A 21016-nucleotide genomic window follows, 5' to 3' on the forward strand; every position below is an offset into this window, starting at 1 on the left:
TTAACCACTATACTACACTGTCTTTAGCTGATGTAAACAGGCCTGTTTTGTAAGTCCCCTGAAGGAAATAAATGTCTTGTGGAAGATTTTATAGTATCTGAGACATAGGAGCACACAGCTCTGCTTTGAATTCCCAGAAGTGTTGTCATATGCCCTAGTTTGTCCAAGACAGCCCTGGGTTATGCCTGTTGTCAAGGCATAATCAATAATAGCTCTCTAAAAAGTGTCCCAATTTGAGAGATAAAGTATATAGTCACCCTTACATAGACAGCCAAATGGTTAATCCCTGGGTAAGACTAAACCCACTTGAAGGCCCTTGAAGCGCTAGACTAACGATTTCTTATATCCACAAGAGATGAATGGGGTTGAGGAGAACTTGTTCTGTAATAGGAATACTAAGGAAGTAACACCCCTCACACCCAGAAAAAAAGGAAAACAGAGAAACCAAATAGAAAACAGCAGGATCCACAAACTAGGCAGCATAATTAGATTTAGTAAAAACTGCTCCAAAGAGGGCATTTCATTGAGCTTACTCTGCCAAAGGCAACAGCTAGGATAAAAGACTGATTTCCTCAGAGAAAATTTGAGGTGAATTCTAATCATGTCTGGATTGCTTTAATATCTATCCAGGCATTGGAACCCAGCCCTAAATATTAGGAATTGTGTGACATGGAGCAGAGTTAATTTAGTAGAATTGGTTCACAGCTTATTGTAGTCAACATGAATCCATTTTGCCAACATCAATATGTCAACTCTCACAGGGAGTTCATGCATGGGGTTGGTCATCAATGAATGAGTCCATAGCAGCTATTAAATTAATGAATTGGTGATTAAATTACCTCTCGTAAGGGAGCTAGTCCTTTCTTAGCTATGTCTTTCCTCTGCATTTTTCCTGAAGTACGTGTTGGGTTTTGTCTTTTCATAGTTAAAACAACTACAACTACATACATGATGACATGGAACCCTCTCCAATATCAGTGAACCATGTTATAATGCATAAAGCTCAGTCGTTCTTAGTCAGTCCTCTGAAGGCTGGACCAGAGAAGGCAGGAAGCCACAAACTTCCTTATGTAACTTGCCACAGTGAGGGCGGCAGCATTTCTCTGCAGGCCCACTAAAAATGCTCAGTGTTTGCAAAATATGGACATACTAAATGTGAGAATCATAGTCAGTCCAGAAGTTTTTGGTGAATTCATTCTTGTTGGTCACAAGTTCTTAAGGTCAGAGCAAGAAGCTTGTGTCTTTGGGATATTCTCAAGGACATGAGAGGAGAGGGAAGCCAGGATGGACCTCGGTGTTGACTACACATGAAACTTCAAGAAAGTAGAGTTCCTATAAATAAGTCTCACTATACAATGAAAGTAGGAAAAGAATAATGTACTCAGTGAAATATAAAGTGTTGAGATTTGATCACAAAAACTGGGTTCCTATTGTTAATATAGCAGAATGAGGCTTTTTATGGGATATATGGCAATGGAAAGGCACCAACTCTTGATGAAGTGGAGTTGTAGAATGTCCCTCAGTTGGGGTTTGTCTGATGTTTTCTCATGATTAGACTGGGACTATGAGTTTGGGGAAAGAATACTGCAGAAGTAAATTCCCTTCTCATCACATCATATCAAGAAGTACATGATATCAACATGACTTATTACTGATAATGCTGTCACCTTGATTACTTGGTTAAGGTGGTGTCTGCCAGATTTCTCCACTGAAATGCTGCTATTTTTTTTCCTAACACACTCTATTCTTTAGAAGCAAGTCTCTAAGTCCAGCTCACATTCAAGAGGAGGGGAATAAAGAAAGCGCCACCTCCTAGACAAAGTTATATCAAAGAATTTGTAATCCCCTAATTATAAGCTATTTGGATAGAGCTTTCAGACAGCAAGATAAAAGCTTCCAGATGCCTGGAGAAAGTATTATTCAATATCAATATGTTAACTCTCAGAGGGTGTTCATATGTAGGGTTGTTAGAATTAATGTCTTTACAATGACCAGGTAGGCAGTTTCTTAGAAAGCTATAGAAATCTAGTCAAGTATCTCAATTTATGTTTCACTAAGTTTGAGGATGCTTTATTTCCTATCCAACTTGCCATTGGTAAAATTGGTGCTGAGATAAAAAGATTTTTGTGCTATTAATGCACACCAGAGTGTAATTGAAGAATGCTTGAAATAATTGCTACTATATTGGCTCAAAATTGTGAATCAGAAACCTCTGGGAAACTTTCATTTAACCTGAGCTGTTTTTAAGCCTATTGCTTCTGCCACCATTTTCAGTGAAATTTTATCCTTCCATTTTTTTTTTGTTTTTTGTTTTTTTTTTTTCCGCAGGTAATCTTTGTGAAAACTTCATAGAAAACCAGGTGTAGAGTTTAGCTGTACTTATTCCTGCAAACCAAATGCCTCTCTGTAGTGATGTGGGATTTGTTATTCTCTTTTCTTCATCTTCAAAGGCATTTAGGTCCCATCTGCACATGGCACTGTGCTAGGCCCTAGACAAGCAATTTAGTGGAAACAAATTCTACCCTCTGGGGACTTCCATCTATTTTGGTCAGCTGAATCTGATGGCTATGACAAACAACCCCCGAATCTCAGTGGGTTAACACAAGGGAGCCTCATTTCTCATTCACTTCATAGTTCAGTAAGGGTCAGCAGGGGCTGTGGTCTTTGCAGCCATTTGGGGACATAGGCTGTATCTAGCTAGTGCCTTCTCCCTCCCATATGACCTCAGAGGCTTCCAATGAAACTCCTAACTTCAGTCAGCAGACAAGAGAAAAGGAGGGAGTACACAGGAGGTTTTAGAGGCCAGATCTGGAATTTATGCTCCTATCTAACTATGATGGGCTAGAAAGTTTGGTCTCTCTGTGTAACAGGGAGGAAAAATCATAAATAAAACAGGATTTTATGAACACACAACTATCTCTCCCATACCCCATACCTGCCATCAGAGACATATCCTTACCTTAAACAACATAGTTACCCTATAGTGTTGCTTTTTTTTTTTTTTGTCTAGAGATTATTTCATTGGTAAAGTTGGTGCTGAGATAAAAGTATTTTTGTCCTTTTAATATATACCACAGTATAGTTCCAAAATACTTGAAATAACTATTTCTATACTTTCCCAATATTAGCTTGTACATCTTTCTGGTAGGCATATGGCATACCTGGGATTTGGTCAATTATCAAGAGTGTTTACAGGCTCAGTTGAAGTCAAACATTTATTCTGTCATGGTGGATAATTAGGGAACACAGAGTAATGTATTTGAATACTGCCTCTGGGTATTTGGAAGGTTTCTTCTTGCTGTCTGAAAGCTCTATCCAAATAGCTTATAATTAGGGGATTACAAAATTCTTTGATACAGCTTTGTCCAGGAGGTAGAGTTTTATTTTCCTCCTCTTGAGTGTGGGCTGGACTCAGTGACCTGCTTTAAAGAATAGATAATGTAAAGAAAAAGAATAGTAGCTCTTCAGTGGAGGAATCTGGAAGATACCACTTTAATCAAGTGGTCAAGATGACAATATCAACAATAATAAGTCATTATCAGTAACAAGTCATGTTGATATCATATATTTGGTATGACATGATAAGGGTACTTCATCTCTGTAATATTCTTTCCCCAAACCCACAACCTTAGTTTAATCATGAGAAAACATCCAACAAACCCCAACTGAGGGTTATTGTACAAAATATCTGACAAACACTCCTCAAAAGTGTCAAAATTGTGAAAGTCAAGGAAAGACTGAGAAACTATCACAGATTGGAGGAGACTAAAGAGACACGATGACTAAATGTAATGTAGGATCCTGGATTGGGTTCTGGCACAGAAAATGACATTAGGGAATAAACTGGAGGATCTGAATATGTTAGCCAAGGTCTTCCAGAGAAACAGAACCAATATAATATTTATGTGTCTAAAATGGGAATTCACTCAATGCTATTATGGGGGCTGAGAAGTCCCACAATCTGCCATCTGCAAGCTGGGGAACCAGGAAAGCTGGTGGTGTAATTCAGTCTGAGTCCAAAAGCCTGAGAACCAGGGAGCAGATGGCATAAGTCTTGGTCCAAGTCTGAAGGCCTGAGAACTAAGGGGTTGGGAGTGCAGAAGTCTAAGTCTCAGTTTGAGTGCAAAAGCCTGAGAACCAGGAGCATCTACATCTGAGGGCAGGAGAAGATGAATGTTCCAGCTCAATAAGAAAGAGAGAATTTGCCGTCCTATCTTTTGGTTCTGTTGGAGCCCTCAGTGGATTGGATGGCCATCTGCATTGGTGAAGACAATCTCCTTTACTCAGTTGAATCTACTGATTCAAATGCTAATCTCTTGCAGAAACATCCTCACAGACACACCCAGAAGCAATGTTTTACCAGCTCTCTGGGTATCTCTGAGCCTAGTCAAGTTGATGTATAAAATTAGTCATCACACTGAATGAAACCTATAGTTGAGTTTATAGTATTTTACCAAGGTTAGGGGAATCTTGGTGAAGGATATATGAAAACTCTGCATTAGTTTTGAAAATTTTCTGTATATCTAATATTGTTTCAATATTAATAGTTAAAACCAAAACAAAACAAAATGAGATTTTTCAAAAAATGAGGTGATAGCCTCAGGGAGGAAACAAAATTAACGATGGAAACAGAATTTCAAGGGTAAAAGAGACATTTTACATAATCCCAATTTACCAACTCATTTTTGCAGAAAAGGAAAATAAGGCTCAGAGAGGCAAATCAAACTGCCAAATATTTTACAGGAAATAAATAGTGCTTGCATCAAAATGAAAGGCTTATAATTCCTAATCTAATATTCTTGCCCTAAATTATTGTTGAGCTATTATTAGGTTGGCGAGAAGTAACTGAGCTTTGTGCCATTAAAGGTAATGGCAAAAATTGCAGTTACTTTTGCACCAACCTAATAATTTTGGGGGAGGGGTGAGAGGAGAAATGTAGCAATAACACAATAATAAACAGAATCCATTACTTATGTAGCATGTACTAGGACTTTTAAACCTATTTTTGTTTTGGCAAATCTCTAGTCCATTATCTATAATCTCTCCCCAGTACTGCATACACCCACGTACACTGATTTGTAGATAAGTAGAATGAGATTCCGGCAAATTAAGTAACCTGTCAATGTTTCACGGCCAATAATTTTAAAAATCTGTATTGAAACTCAAATCTTTCTAATACCAAAGGTCAAGCCCTTTCCATTACATCACGGTGCTTCCTTCTCTGACCAGAAGAGTAGTAAAGCCTGTGGAAAAGATGAGGGAAGAAATATCTAGAAGCTGTCAGGTGGGTGTGTGGCAATGATCAGTTTTAAAATATTTCTTGGGGTACCAGAATCGTAATCTGTGCTCCTAAATTTCAGAAAAGAAATTAGTTACTAAGCAAGTGAGTGAGCCTGAGGCAAAATGTAATTTTATGGGCTCTCCTTTGAGAAAAGGATTCAAATAGCTTATTTGATCCCTTTGAATAGCTTTTAGTATGATCAAAATATTTGGTTAAGTGGTATGTTAATCTGGTGAGACAGCGATACTCTATCCTTCAACCCTTGATGTATATCATAACATTAACCACTGACTACACCCTTCCTCTGTGTCTGGTGCAGTGATATATTACATTTATTATTTCTACTCCATACCACAACATTGGAAGGGAACTATTATCTCAATTTCACAAAAGAAATGACTGATGCCCTTTTACCTGTCCCTGCCAACATGCCAAATATAAAACAAATACAATTTATACAAAGAAGTTAATATAAAAATGTGTGCGTATTAATAAGCATTGTCAAAGGCAGACATTTCTCTTCTAATAGAGTTCCCTCAATAATGCATTTCATACATTGTGCTGCCACTTCCAGGCATTCTGTAATGAAACTTCTATTAAGTTTGGGGTGTAGTCAACAACTTGTTTAATTGCTGGAAACTTAGTTTCTAGAAACAGAAATATCAGGAAAGCAATGAACTGCAGTTCAGCTTGCGGAATTCTTCTCTCTTCCATTCCGCACTCAGTCTCCTCTTGATGTTGAGGTTGTGGCTTCTGGTTCTCTTAGTGTCTGTGGGTGTCCAGTCCCACCCACCTCAGTGGTCCCTGGGGATATGAAGAGGTCTCACAGACTGACATGGAGGAAGTATCTTTTTCAATTCCTGATGAAGGCCCTGGCACTTCGCAGGATCCAGGTCTTTGGCCCATCAGCAATTAGTATGTCCCTAACTCATTTCTTTGTCTTTTCCTTATCAACCAGAACTCCATCAGTCATTACTGGAGCCAAATAGAGACCACAGCTGATTTCCAGACTTTCCTCACCAGGGCTATGTTTTTTTAAAAGAGTTCTGAGTCCAGAACCCCTGTTAATTCATGTGTATCTATAAATGCTTCTCTCTTTAATAGTGTTATTAGCTGACAGTGTTTCCCATAGGATTATTTTTATTATTATTTTGTATGACATTCTTTATAATCATATGGCTATCACTGTTCTGTATGACAGGGGAGTCACACGGGAGGCCTCTCCAAGTCAAGTGCTAAATAGGAATGAAACAATCTATTCTAATAAAACACAGTTTTTTTTCCTTCTCAGTTGAGTGTTCAGTTTGAGTGAATTTCTCGCTGATAACAGCTGATGTAGTGTCTTCAGTATTTCGTTTGCTCCTTTTTACAATTGTAAAATGAGAGAAATTAGACAAGGCACAACCAAGTTGACTGCTTCAGGTACATTAATGAAACCGTCTAATATATGTAAGTTGGAATCAAGCTCTGAACAGCAATGGGGCACCTGCATTCTATTTCTTAGAGTTATTTAGCAAAAAGCAAGGTGCAGTGAAGGAAAAGGAAATAGCTGCCTCTATTTAGTGACCAACATTCTTCTCTATTCTTTATGGTGTGGCTCATGCTTATGAATGTTAAAAATATGGTATAATTTGCTATAATCAACCAGCATTTATTCAGCTTCTAGTGAGTGCCAGTTGTCACGCTAGGAGTCAGGGAAATCAATTAGACACAGTTATTGCCCTTTTTAGGAGCAAGAACCAAGTAAACAGAGAAGTTATTCATCAATACAAGTTTATAAAAACGACAGAGAAGGGAGTAATTCACCAGAGAGGCTGGAATTTGAAGACTGGATAAGATTTTACCTAGAAGAAAGTCAATTGAAGTGCATTTTACATGCAAAAATACAGCATTATGTGGAGGCATAATGTTGAACCAATAAGGTATGTTTAAGAAACTCTAATGAGCTTCTTCTAGCTGCTGGAGGGACAAGGGACAGGGATGTTGGTGGAGATACGGTAGGAAACATTGCTGAAGAGATAAGCGGAGACTAAATTATGAGGAGCCGGTTAGAATTCATTAACCACTCAGTACTTAGTCAGGCACTACGTGTGATACAACAGATATCTTGGACACTTGCTGCTCTTAAAGAATTTATGAGCAAGCTGAGAAGGGAAACCAACATACATGAAACAATTAGAACACAATTAAGAACTCAATGATGCATTATTGACTCTAAGTGCAGCTGGAATTCAAAGAAGGTACAGAAATCAATATAGTCTCAAATAATCAAAGAAATAAAGAGAAGGTTGGATTTGAGCTGTCCCAGGAAGCGTGGGAAGCCTTAGATCAATAGTTCTTAACTGGGATTAGTACTACTCTCCAGTGGACATTTGAAAATGTGTGGATTTATTTTTAAATGTTGCAATGGGAAGCAGGGAGGGTCACTTTAGGCATTCATTGAACCCATGATTCTAAATGCCTTGCAATGCACAGGAGCTACTCAATGAAGGATTACCTTTCTCAAAAGTCTCATACCCTATTCAGCAACACTAATTATATAAGTAGAGGGCAGAAAGAGTAGATTTCAAATAGAAATATAAGAGTTATAGGTACATATCACTTTTGGTCATTAAAGAGACTTAATTTGATAATACAGAAACCAATTTTGTTCCATTTTAAACCTATTAATTTTCTCAGAATCTTTCAGAAATTATATGATTAAACAGGCTGTTTTTTGGACAGGATTGCAATCAAGTACTATTTGGGGTTAGACAGAGAAGATAAATATGGAAATTGGCAATTTAACTAGAACCCCAGCTTAGCACCTGGCTATCTCATTCCCTCACCAAGCAGCATGCACCCATTCTCCTGCCTCTTTCCATCCACTATGGGATGACTCCAATTCTGTCTCAACTCCACCTGCTCCTGCCACTCTTCTGCTTATGTCACAGCTTCTGCCCACTCTTGGTTTCTGTTTACTGCCTTCTCTGAGCGTCTCTCAGCTTCTTCCCCCATCAACAACTGCCAAATCTCTACATCTCATATTCAGGTTGCCCAAGAATATATTTCTGATCAGTTTGGCCCATGGGCTTCTTTCCCTGAAGGCCAAAGCCCTGGTACTAGCCCACTTGGTGGGCCACTGGCTGACTTGAAGGTTGCTTGCCTTATACCCTTGAGTTAGGTCCTTCTCCTTTCAGTTAGTTGTGGACATAAAGATGTGGTCATAAGCACAGAGCAGGTGGACCTATGCAAGACAAACTGGGCCACAGCTCCAGCAACAAACGCAGTGGCTTTTCAACAATGGCTCTGGCTGTAATAAGAAGGTTCAATGGAAATGGAACTACAGGATCTGCTATTTACAGTCACAGTTAAAAAAAAAAATACTGGCTGGGCACGGTGACTCATGCCTGTAATCCCATCACTTTGGGAGGCCGAGGTAGGTGGATCATGAGGTCAGGAGATCAAGACCATCCTGGCTAACAGGGTAAAACCCCATCTCTGCTAAAAATACAAAAAAATTAGCCGGGCGTGATGGCATGTGCCTGTAGTCCCAGCTACTTGGGAGGCTGAGGCAGGAGAATCGCTTGAACCCAGGAGGCAGAGGTTGCAGTGAGCCGAGATTGCGCCACTGCACTCCAGCCTGGGTGACAGAGCAAGACTCTGTCTCAAAAAAAAAAAAAAAAAAAAAAATCTAATACCAATTTTGGTAAGTACACCATGTGGAATAAATAAATAACCACTTAGAACACTTGCCATCACATTTATACATACAGATTATGTCACGTTTAAATTCAGGTGGTACTATTTTCAAATATAAAGGTTAGTGGGCCTACTCTCACTTCAAATTCAACAACTACAAAATTTAACTCAGATTTCTTTTTCTTTTTTCTTTTTTTTTTTTTTGAGATAGAGACTTACTCTGTCACCCAGGCTGGAGTGCAGTGGTGCAATCTTGGCTCACTGCAACCTCCGCCTCCCGGGTTCAAGTGATTCTCCTGCCTCAGCCTCCCGAGTAGCTGGGACTACAGGCACCTGCCACCATGCCCCGGTAATTTGCCTGGGTAATTTTTGTATTTTTAGTAGAGATAGGGTTTTGCCATGTTGGCCAGGCTGGTCTTGAACTCCTGACCTCAGGTGATCCACCTGCCTCGGCCTCCCAAGGTGCTGGGATTACAGGCGTGGGCGACCGCGCCCAGACCTCAGATTTCTTTCAGCACTAAATTACCCTCCAAGCCTTTATTTCTGCTCATAGTAATAGAGATTTTATAGGAAGTATAGAACTAAATTTGTTAAGGGGAATAGATCTTGGCTGTGAACTGCAAATATTCCAGGCCCTACTTGTTAGAATGCTTCAGGCTCAAGATTGGTGGAGAGAAATAGCTTAGTAATCATATGAAACAAAGTTCATAACCTGGTGGTCTGCTAGCCAAACTGCGCCCACAAAAAAGTTTTTCATTTTGGCAAACACTGTGTTTTATACGCACTTGAAGTAGAATGTACGTAGATGGGAGACACGAAGCAGAGATTTTTAAAGCCTCCACCAATCCAGATGTGCCTACTCAAAGAAGAAGTCATAGATGAGTACCAGCTCCCTGGAAAATTGCAGATGTCACAGCAGAGAAGGGTGGGGTGATGAGGTCAGGTGGGGGATGGTTTGTTTGCCTTATAATTTAAAATACTTACACTTCACTTATTTTGAGGTGGCCGTGCTCAACAACAACTGTCTGACACCTACAATCACGTGGCTGTCTCTTTCACCTGCATGTAGGACTGGTCTAGTGGGAAAAATAAATGTGCACTTAGAAGTCTAATTAAAACACACACTGTCAGCAACACCGTGCTAAAAGCCCCATTAAGCATCTCATGAATGCCCAAGAGCAGCCTTGCCCACGTTTGGAGTGACACATTTTGGCTCGGCTGGTGACAATTAGGATCAGACCCAGGACACTGTAGAATATGCACTGCATCCCATATGGCCAAGTCTGTAGGTGGATTGTTCCCCTGGTGGCTGAAACTCAATGAAAAATCTCTGGGTAAGAATTAGACAAAAATGATGGAGAATGCAAATTAGTATACTATGGATGGATCTGCATCATGTATGGCTGCATTATGGATTGGATTATGGATTGGATTCAGCTGTCAGATGGCTATGTATTATTCATGATCAAATTCAGGGTAAAGACACCAGATGGCAAAGGCATATTCATGGTCAGATCATAGTTGTTAGATTAATTATAAATCTACATAAGAATTGGATAATAATAATTTAGACTGCCCTCAAAAGGACACTCTGCAGATCATCTAATCAAAACTATTTTTATAATAAGATGCATAGGTTATTAGGCGACATTAAACATTTTATGTTGCCATAAGTTACTTTCCAAAAAGACTGTATGGTAACATAAAAATTTTTCATATTTCACTAACCTATGGTTTATTTGATATAGCTGGTGGTAACAGTGCCATTTCTTTAAAGGAATTGCAAATGATTTATGCTTAACTAGAATGTCAAGGGTCTGGCAAAACTCAGACAATAAAAATGTTTTTGTCTGCATTATTACAACTCATCATGTGCAAAAAGACTCTCTGAACCCAGGTTCTATCACTGTGTCATCAGCATCTCTGGATGCTGTCATCTTCTGATTGTCCCTCTCTAGCCTCCTCCACCTGTATTGTGCTCTGTGTGGCTGAGCTTATGGATTGCATCAGTGAGCCCTTTTGTTCTCTGGATTCTATTTGGTTGGCTAATGAGGAGCCCAAATGGGAGATGGGGGCTGGACGTGTGAATAGTCCCTTGACTCCCTCCCTGGGGGATCACCTCAGGCTGGCTTCCTCCATGCCAAAGCCACTGCTATTGTGGGGGGACCCTTCCCTTGCCTGCCTCTCCGGGCTCTGGAAAGTGAATGAATGGTTGAGGTTTTCTGCCATTACTAGCCCTGGGGTTTACATTACGCTTTGTGGTCTCCCTACATCCTGCCCACATCTTTATAAATAGTCCATTTATTAAATTCTCCTCAAATACCTACTTTGAGAGCGCCATCTGTTTGTTTGGCTTTTTTTTTTTTTTTTTTTTTTTGCTAGAATTCAGACTAAAACATACCCCAAGCACGGGATCGCAGAATCAAAGAATATTTTAGCTGCAAAGGAACATAGAAGATTATCTGTTCAATCCTTCAGATTTTACTGATGATAAAACTGAGGTGGAAACATGTTAAGGAATTTGTCCAAAGTCACCAGCTACTATGTGACAGATCCGGGACTAGAATACAAATCTTTGCATCTCTCAGTGCATTTGCCACAACAGAATCCTCCACAACAATTTGGAGACACAGAAGTTATTCACTGAAGGTGAACATCCAGTTCAGTTAGCCCCAAGAGGTTGACTGTCTTCTACATACAATAGAGACATCTTCTACATACAACAACTTCTGGTCAGGGTATCAGCAGTAGCTCCAGAAAACGACTCAGTGAAGAGGCTGGTGATATTTAAAATCCAGAAATCTATATAATTTTTTTAAGCAGTTTCTTAAGATCTTGGCTAAACTTGGCTCCCAGAATTTTTTATTTATTTTTATATTATTATTATACTTTAAGTTTTAGGGTACATGTGCACAATGTGCAGGTTTGTTACATATGTATACATGTGCCATGTTGGTGTGCTGCACCCATTAACTCGTCATTTAGCATTTTAGGTATATCTCCTAATGCTATCCCTCCCCCCTCCCCCAACCGCACAACAGTCACCGGAGTGTGATGTTCCCCTTCCTGTGTCCATGTGTTCTCATTGTTCAATTCCCACCTATGAGTGAGAAGATGTGGTGTTTGGTTTTTTGTCCTTGTGGTAGCTCGCTGAGAATGATGGTTTCCAGTTTCATCCATGTCACTACAAAGGACATGAACTCTTCATTTTTTATGGCTGCATAGTATTCCACGGTGTATATGTGCCACATTTTCTTAATCCAGTCTATCATTGTTGGACATTTGGGTTGGTTCCAAGTCTTTGCTATTGTGAATAGTGCCACAATAAACATATGTGTGCATGTGTCTTTATAGCAGCATGATTTATAATCCTTTGGGTATATACCCAGTAATGGGATGGCTGGGTCCAATGATATTTCTAGTTCTAGATCCCTGAGGAATTGCCACACTGACTTCCACAATGGTTGAACTAGTTTACAGTCCCACCAACAGTGTAAAAGTGTTCCTATTTCTCCACGTCCTCTCCAGCACCTGTTGTTTCCTGACTTTTTAATGATCGCCATTCTAACTGGTGTGAGATGGTATCTCATTGTGGTTTTGATTTGCATTTCTCTGATGGCCAGTGATGATGAGCATTTTTTCATGTGTTTTTTGGCTGCATAAATGTCTTCTTTTGAGAATTGTCTGTTCATATTCTTTGCCCACTTTTTGATGGGGTTGTTTGTTTTTTTCTTGTAAATTTGTTTGAGTTCATTGTAGATTCTGGATATTAGCCCTTTGTCAGATGAGTAGGTTGTGAAAATTTTCTCCCATTTTGTAGGTTGCCTGTTCACTCAGGATACAAAATCAATGTACAAAAATCACAAGCATTCTTATACACCAATAAAAGACAAACAGAGAGCCAAATCATGAGTGAACTCCCATTCACAATTGCTTCAAAGAGAATAAAATACCTAGGAATCCAACTTACAAGGGATGAGAAGGACCTCTTCAAGGAGAACTACAAACCACTGCTCAATGAAATAAAAGAGGATACAAACAAATGGAAGAATATTCCATGCTCATGGGTAGGAAGAATCAATATCATGAAAATGGCCATACTGCCCAAGGTAATTTATTTATAGATTCAATGCCATCCCCATCAAGCTACCAATGACTTTCTTCACAGAATTGGAAAAAACTACTTTCAAGTTCATATGGAACCAAAAAAGAGCCTGCATAGCCAAGTCAATCCTAAGCCAAAAGAACAAAGCTGGAGGCATCACGCTACCTGACTTCAAACTATACTACAAGGCTACAGTAACCAAAACAGCATGGTACTGGTACCAAAACAGAGATATAGATCAATGGAACAGAACAGAGCCCTCAGAAATAATGCCGCATATCTACAACCATCTGATCTTTGACAAACCTGAGAAAAACAAGCAATAGGGAAAGGATTCCCTATTTAATAAATGATGCTGGGAAAACTGGCTAGCCGTATGTAGAAAGCTGAAACTGGATCCCTTCCTTACACCTTATACAAAAATTAATTCAAGATGGATTAAAGACTTACATGTTAGACCTAAAACCATAAAAACCTTAGAAGAAAACCTAGGCAATACCATTCAGGACGTAGGCATGGGCAAGGACTTCATGTCTAAAACACCAAAAGCAATGGCAACAAAAGCCAAAATTGACAAATGGGATCTAATTCAACTAAAGAGCTTCTGTACAGCAAAAGAAACTACCATCAGAGTGAACAGGCTCCCAGAATCTTACCTTAGTCGGTACGGATGGCCAAGGGGAATGCATAAGATGTTCTCAGTGTCCAGATGTTCTCCCTAGACAGGTGGAGGGGATGGGCAGAGGAATGGTTGCAATTAGGTGAGACAGGTGTCACTATACAGGCATTAGAGAACAGAGAAAAGGGTAAAATATTAGGTTGATGCAAAAGTACTCGCGGTTTTTGCCATTACAATTTCAGTGGCAAAAACCACGATTACCTTTGCATCAATCTAATAATTAGCATGAATGGGATGCTTATGTGCCAGGAACTGCACTGAGGGTTTTACCTTCATTATTTCATGTAATCCTATCCATAACCTTCATTTCACAGATGATCAAATTTAAGCAAAAAGAAGGTACACATACAGTGAGTGAAAAACCAGCCCCAGAGGAGACCTAGAGTTCAATACACGTTGAGAACACAGTAATGGTGGCAACAAAGATCATAAAAAGTTTATTATTGCCCATCACTGAATAAGATCTGGGGATAAGCAAGAAACAAAGATCAAGAAATAAGCATCATGAACTAGAAGACCTAGTTGCTGTTGCAGTGTTTGTACCCTATGGGATGTGTGGGGCTGTGTTCCTAGGAAAGAAAACAGATGACTAGAATATAGTTTGGAAATTTATAGTCTGGAAGGACAGGGTATTGTAGGGACACAGGAGAAGGACCAGCAACATGGGCAAGAGAAAGTATGAGGTGATGAAGGTTTAGTAGAGAAAGGGAGGTAAGAACTGAAGGTGAAGTTTACAGGATGGGAAATGTGTTTCAGTTAATGTGAAGAGCATGTGCCCAAGTTTGCTGTTCAGGAAATGTTTGGCAAATAAGTTCATTGGGGATAATTTTAGAGGTTAGATGGAAGACGAAGAGAGTGAGACTGAAAAGCTAAGTCAGGGAGTCAGGGACAGTACAAGTGGAGCTTGCAGGTCACGTTAAGGCATTTGGATTTCTTTTTCCTAAGAGTATTAGAGAGACACTGAGAGGTTTAAATAAAGAGACGACATGACCAGATTTTCAGGGGTCACCAACCCTCTGACAGAGATTGATCTCTGCTCTGGTTTTATTGGGTGGATGAAAAGACTGTGCTCTGTTTAGGGGAAGTGTACAAGACAGCCAGCATGAGGTTGAGCTCACAGCGGCACATGGGTGTTAATTATCATTGCCTGAGAGCCTGGCCTCTCTGGAGATCCCAGTAGTTCCGTCACTGAACAGTGCTTTGCTATTCGCTATTTGTCGGTCTATTTGGCATTCTCTGCCTAGTTCCGAGTAATTTGAATTTACTTTTTTATCTTGTTTTCCTTTAATTTCTTTGTCCTGATTTAAAGAAGAACCTGAGATGTTGTTCAGCAGATGTGAAGAACTATTTTCATAGTATGATATTATAAGTAGTTGCCATCTCTTTTAAACTAATCTCCTCTATGTTTTGTTTGCTTTCCCTTTTCCCGTTCAATAAACTCCAGCCCTCAGCTGCGACAATGTTTCAGGATCTTTAATGGCCTTGGATGGACGTGAACAACTACCTTGAGTTTGGATCTATTAATAGCTGTGTGGTACAATCAGAACTTGCTGAACTTTAAGACCCACAGCATTCATAGGAAGGATATTTCTAGGCAGGGGGGAGGAACAAGAGATATTCCTTTGTAGAATGTGAATGGATACAGGATTCAGACTTCAGCTGCCGTCTGTATGTGCACTAAACTGTTTAAAGGAGTTACCTAAAATATGCTTACTGAATGAAAAGGTGAAGTGCTTGATTATTCTTTATAACAGTCAAAAGGTTCATGAAATAATGCCTACACTTACATGTGCATTTTAGCCTTTCCTCTTTTCTTTCCTTTCCTTTTTTTATTCCACTCTAATTAAAAAAAAATGCCCATTACAAACCACTAAATTGATTTCAGAACTCACTAATAATTGAGTTATAACCTGCTGTTTGAGAAGTATTGTTATAGAAGATTTAACAAAATATATATATTTTTTCTAGCATTCCCACTGTATCAAAGAAACTAATTTCACCTGAACTGTGGCGTTACTAAGTCCTGTCTAATTGCTTGGGGTGTCTGAGGATTGGTAAAGATATCTACAGAGATTCTTGCCTCATTAGATGGGTAGCGATATTATTATTGCTTTTAAAAAAAGCCATGTCTTTTTGTGTCTGTGAGATGATAAACTCTTGAATCTCACTGTATTTGGGAAGGGGTTTAGTAGTGTTTGAATCTCTGTAATGGTTTCTTCTGAACAAGAAATGTATTTTCAGCTCAGACTCTCATCAGCGAGTTACTCTTCTGACCAAAACAAATGACATGGTAGACATAATGCTGATCACCAACTTCAAAATAGCTGCCTAGAATTCAGAATGCTGAGATCAGAGATAACTGCAGGGCTAGGCACATCAGAAAAAGTGTCTTTTTTTGTGTTCTAACGTAATTGAAAGCATGCATTTTTTCAGAGTCTATTGAAGGGACCAATTGCACTTAGAATTGTCATTAAGTATATCTTAGTCCTGGAACTAAGTGGAAGGACAGAGACTTGACAATTTTCCGTGTGCTGTGATGGAAATTTAAAAACTTTTTCAGTGCTGGCTGGTGTGGAATAAAACCATGGAAATGATGTGAGCCTGAAAAAATAATTACAACAGTAAAGGCAAGAAATGACTGGAAGAAAGACATCTTCTCTTAGTGGTTCTGGGATAAGAGGTTTCTCCCAATTCTTTGGTGAGGGAAAAGTTAAAAATTGATTTCAGAGATTCAAAATGTCTGTTGTTTGTTAATTACAATCATACTTCAAATAAATGAGTGGTTGACTACATGGCTTTCCTTCCAGACTATGATCTTAGTCATTCTTATCAAATAATTTGTGTAGGGTTCATAAGTCATGTCTATGACTCAAATCAAAATAGTCAATTCCATTCTTTACTGATTCTGTCCTTGCTCTACATAACACTAACAAATGTAGTTTTTGCTGTCATTCAGATATATAATTTTCAGAAAAAGTTTTCCTTTCCTTAGGACTTGAGCTATTGGAAGTCCAACAAAAATTGTCAGAATGGAAACTCACAGTTGAATGGTCTTCCTGCTTATTCTCTGCAACATTTTGAAGTAGACCATGCTTGTTTGTCAAATCTACTTGCTGTCTTTCTGTAGGAATCTTTTTCCTTTCAATATTACCTTCCTCAGGAGCCCAGTTCTTCAAAGGTTCTTTCCCTATTTGCTGGCTGTTGACTGTCTTTCCTGCTAAGAGCATACCTCTATGTGTTGTAATGTCTCAGACCTAGAGATAATGTCTTAAGAATTTTTCTAAAATGTTAATAAATTAAGGAAGATACCTCTCCTGAAAAACATTTTCACCTTAACTGAGTCCTATGCTCTAACCCATAGGTTAGACATAATTAGGTCAATGATTTCATTTTTTAACCTAGTTGAAGGATCTAAGGCTCAAGAAAATTAACTAGTCCTGGTTCCTCCACAGAAGGACTATTCTACCTGCCAGATTTTCCAGAATCTTGATCCATAATTGAGATATTGTTTTTCTTGAGGGAAAGATGGCAAGGTTGTTTTCTGAGCTTTAAAGTTATCCAGAGAGGGATGGAGTGGCCAAGGTAGTTGATGAGAAACAGGTGCAGTCCATGGCGCTCATGGAGAATAATGAAAACAGTGAGTGAATTCAGCACCTTTAACTGAAATATCTAGGTTCTCACATTGAGACTGATTAGGTAGATGGCTCCACCCATGGAGAATGAAGAAAAGCAGAGTGGGCGATGGCCCACCCAGGAGTGGTGAGGAGCCAAAGGAACCCTCACCCTCAGCCAAGGAACACAGTGAGTGTGCAACCCTGCCAGGGGAAACCAGGCTTCTTCCACAAATGTTTGCAACCCATGGATCAGGAGATCCCCTTGTGAGCCCGTGCCATCAGAGCCTCGGGTCCAATACACAAAGCTGTGCAGAGTCTCAGCAGAGCAGTCGCTCAGGCTCACACAGAAACCCAGGAATTTTACAGACTCCAGTCCTGGGAATCCTGGCAAGGTGGGAGAGTCATTCCTATACTCCCCTAGGAAGAGGGCTGTATCCAGGGAGCCAAGCAGCATCATTTCTGTGGGACCTACTTCCACAATACCTCACAAGTTAAGACCAACTGGCTTGAATTCCAGCCAGCTGGAGACTGCCTGAGATGGACAAGTTCCCAGGGGAGGTGCAGCCATCATTTCTGCAGTTAGGTTGACATAGCCGTTCTAGCCTGCTGGGGAGTCCACGTGGTCTGGATGAGGAGGAATCCCCCACAATGCAGCACAGCTATTATGCCAGATTGCAGCCAGACTGCTTTTTAAAGTGGGACCCCAATCCATCTTTTCTCACTGGGAGGGGCCTACCTGTGGGAATTTCAGCAACTCCAGCCAGGGATATATGGGAAGAACTCTGATCCTTCCCTGGGATGAAGCCCCAAAGGGGAGTGGCAGCCTCCATTTCTGCAGTTTAGTCAGCTCAGAAGTTCTAGCCTCCTGGCTCCAGGGAGGCCAGGTGGTCCTGACAAGGATGAGTTCCCCACAATACAGAATAGCTGTGCCAAATCATGGTCAGACTGCTTCTTTAAGGGGGATCCCAATTCATCACTCCTCACTGGGAGGGCCCTCCCCGTAAGAATTTCAGCAACTCCAGCCAGGGTTATACAGACAGAACTCTGATCTCTTCCCGGGATGGAGCCACTGGAGGAAAAGGCAGCCGATGTCTCTGTGGCCTTTCCAGCGTGCTGGCTCTGGAGAGCTCAGGTGGTCTGGATGGGGAAGGGTTAATCCCAGTGTAGCACATCTGCTCTAGCAAAAAGCAGCCAAACTGCTTCTTTAAGCAGGCTCCTGATCCCGTCCCTTCTGACTGGGTAACACCTCCCAACAGGGGTCTCCAGACACCTATAGGAGTGTCCAGGCCAGCAACAAGTCAGTACCCACCCTGGGATGGAGTTCCCAGAGGAAGAAGCAGGCTGGCATCTTTGCTGTTTCACAGCCTTTATTGGTGATATCTCCAGGTAAGGGAAAAACCAAGGTGTAAGGAACATGGCTGCACTGCAGTCAGGTAGGATAGGCCGAGGTAAACATCCTGCATGACTCAGGGAGTTTGTAGCACAGGTGCACAATTCTGTGTATAATGTAAACACAGCTATGTAGCCGTAACATGGGAAGGCTATGACTTGGCTCTATACCACTATTGTCTGTAAAAGGTATAATTGCCCTGCTGACACTTTACAGGTGTACTTGTGCCCAGGGAAAGAGAGAGAGAGAGAGCCAGAGCTGTCTGTCTTTGCAGATGGAAAAGGGACATAGCTTGGCTTGCTTGCATCCAGAGGGAAACAGTTGAGCTGCTGATCCTGAAGGGAGACCCAGAGAGTAAAGGTAAAGGATTCAATTCAACAAGAAAATCTAACTATCCTAAATATATATGCACCCAATATAGAAGCACCCATATTCATAAAGTAAGTTCTTTGAGACCTACAAAGAGACTTAGACTCACACACAGTAATAGTTGGAGACTTTAAAACCCCACTGTCATTATTAGACAGATCATTGAGACAGAAAATTAATGAAGATATTCAGGACGTGAATGCAGCTCTGGATCAGCAAAGCTGAGAGATATCTACAGAACTCTCCACCCCAAAACAACAGAATATACATTCTTCTTATCACCACATGGCACTTACTCTAAAACTGATAATCAGAATTAAAACACTCTTCAGCAAATGCAAAGGAGTTGAAATAATAAGAAACCATCTCTCAGACCACAGTCCATTCAAATTAGAACTCAAGACTAAGAAATTCACTCAAAACCACACCACTACATGGAAATTGAGCAACTTGCTCCTGAATGACTCCTGGGTAAATAACAAAATGAAGGCAGAAATCAAGAAGTTCTTTGAAACCAATGAGAAAAGAGACAACATACCAGAATTTCTGGGATACAGCTAAAGCAGTGTTAAGAGGGAAATTTATAGCCCTAAATGCCTACATCAGAAAGCTGGAAGGATCTCAAATTGACACCCTAACATCCCAATTAAAAGAACTAGAGAAGCAAGAGCAAACAAACCACAAAGCTAGCAGAAGACAAGAAATAACTGAGATCAGAGAGGAACTGAAGCAGATAGAGACACAAACACCCTTCAAAAAAATCAACAAATCCAGGAGCTGGTTTTTTGAAAAAATTAATAAAATAGACTGCTGGCTATACTAATAAAGAAAAAAGAGAGAAGAATCGAATAGGCACAATCAGAAATGATAAGAGGGATATCACCACTGATTCCACAGATGTACAAACAACCATCAGAGAATACTAAACACCTCTATGCATATAAACTGGAATATCTAGAAGAAATGGATAAATTCCTGGATACTTACACCTCCCAAGACTGATCCAGGGAGAAATTGAATCCCCAAATAGACCAACAATGAGTTCTGAAATTGAGGAAGTAATAAATAGCCTACCAATGAAAAAAAAAAAAAAAAAAAGCCCAGGACCAGGCAGATTTATAGCTGAATTCTACCAGAGATACAAAGAATAACTGGCATCATTTCTACTGAAACTGTTGCAAAAATAGTTAGGTAAATATAGCAGGGCTGATTTCACAAATAAAACACATTTCTGCTTAGGGAGGCAGAGAGCAAAAGAGTATTTCTCCAATTCTCATAATGGAAAACAAAGCCAGACAACTTGCAAATTCATGACTTTTCTTGAATCTGCCAGAGAACTGTCACAGGGTAACTACCTGTCCCAAAATATAAGAAGGGAGAGACCACTTTAGGGAGAGACAAATGAACAATGACTTGCCTGGTGTAGACACAAGTAGACGTTGGTAAGAAGAGATACACTGTGGTGATTAGAGAATTGGCAGAGGCTGGATATGCAGTGGTGAAGCCACTAGGAACCACAGAAATTGGGTGTATCCACAATCTCTTCAGGCTTTTTCTCCATAAACCCTACTGAGCACTTGCAGAAGAGGCTGGAGAGAGTCCTAGGAAAGTGCCCTTAAAAGTGAGTTATGAGAAAAGCAGCTGCTGGAGGAGGGCTACAGAATCCCATCTGGTCCCCTCTCATTAATTTCTCCTCTGAAACAAAAGCATCAATCTGTATGGTAAAGGGCAACAAACAGTTGTTTATTGTACACTGGAAAAACCCATTATAGTTGGGGGAAGAGAATGGTGGTGGGAGGACTGCATTCCTGGGGCATAATAAGATATAAGGAATATGCTGGGCTCGTAACTACAGCCAAGGAGAAGTATCTCTAAGAAGCTTAGTCTGCTGAGAGTT

This window comes from Pongo pygmaeus, chromosome 12, assembly GCF_028885625.2.
Source record: "Pongo pygmaeus isolate AG05252 chromosome 12, NHGRI_mPonPyg2-v2.0_pri, whole genome shotgun sequence".
Lineage (NCBI taxonomy): Eukaryota > Metazoa > Chordata > Mammalia > Primates > Hominidae > Pongo > Pongo pygmaeus.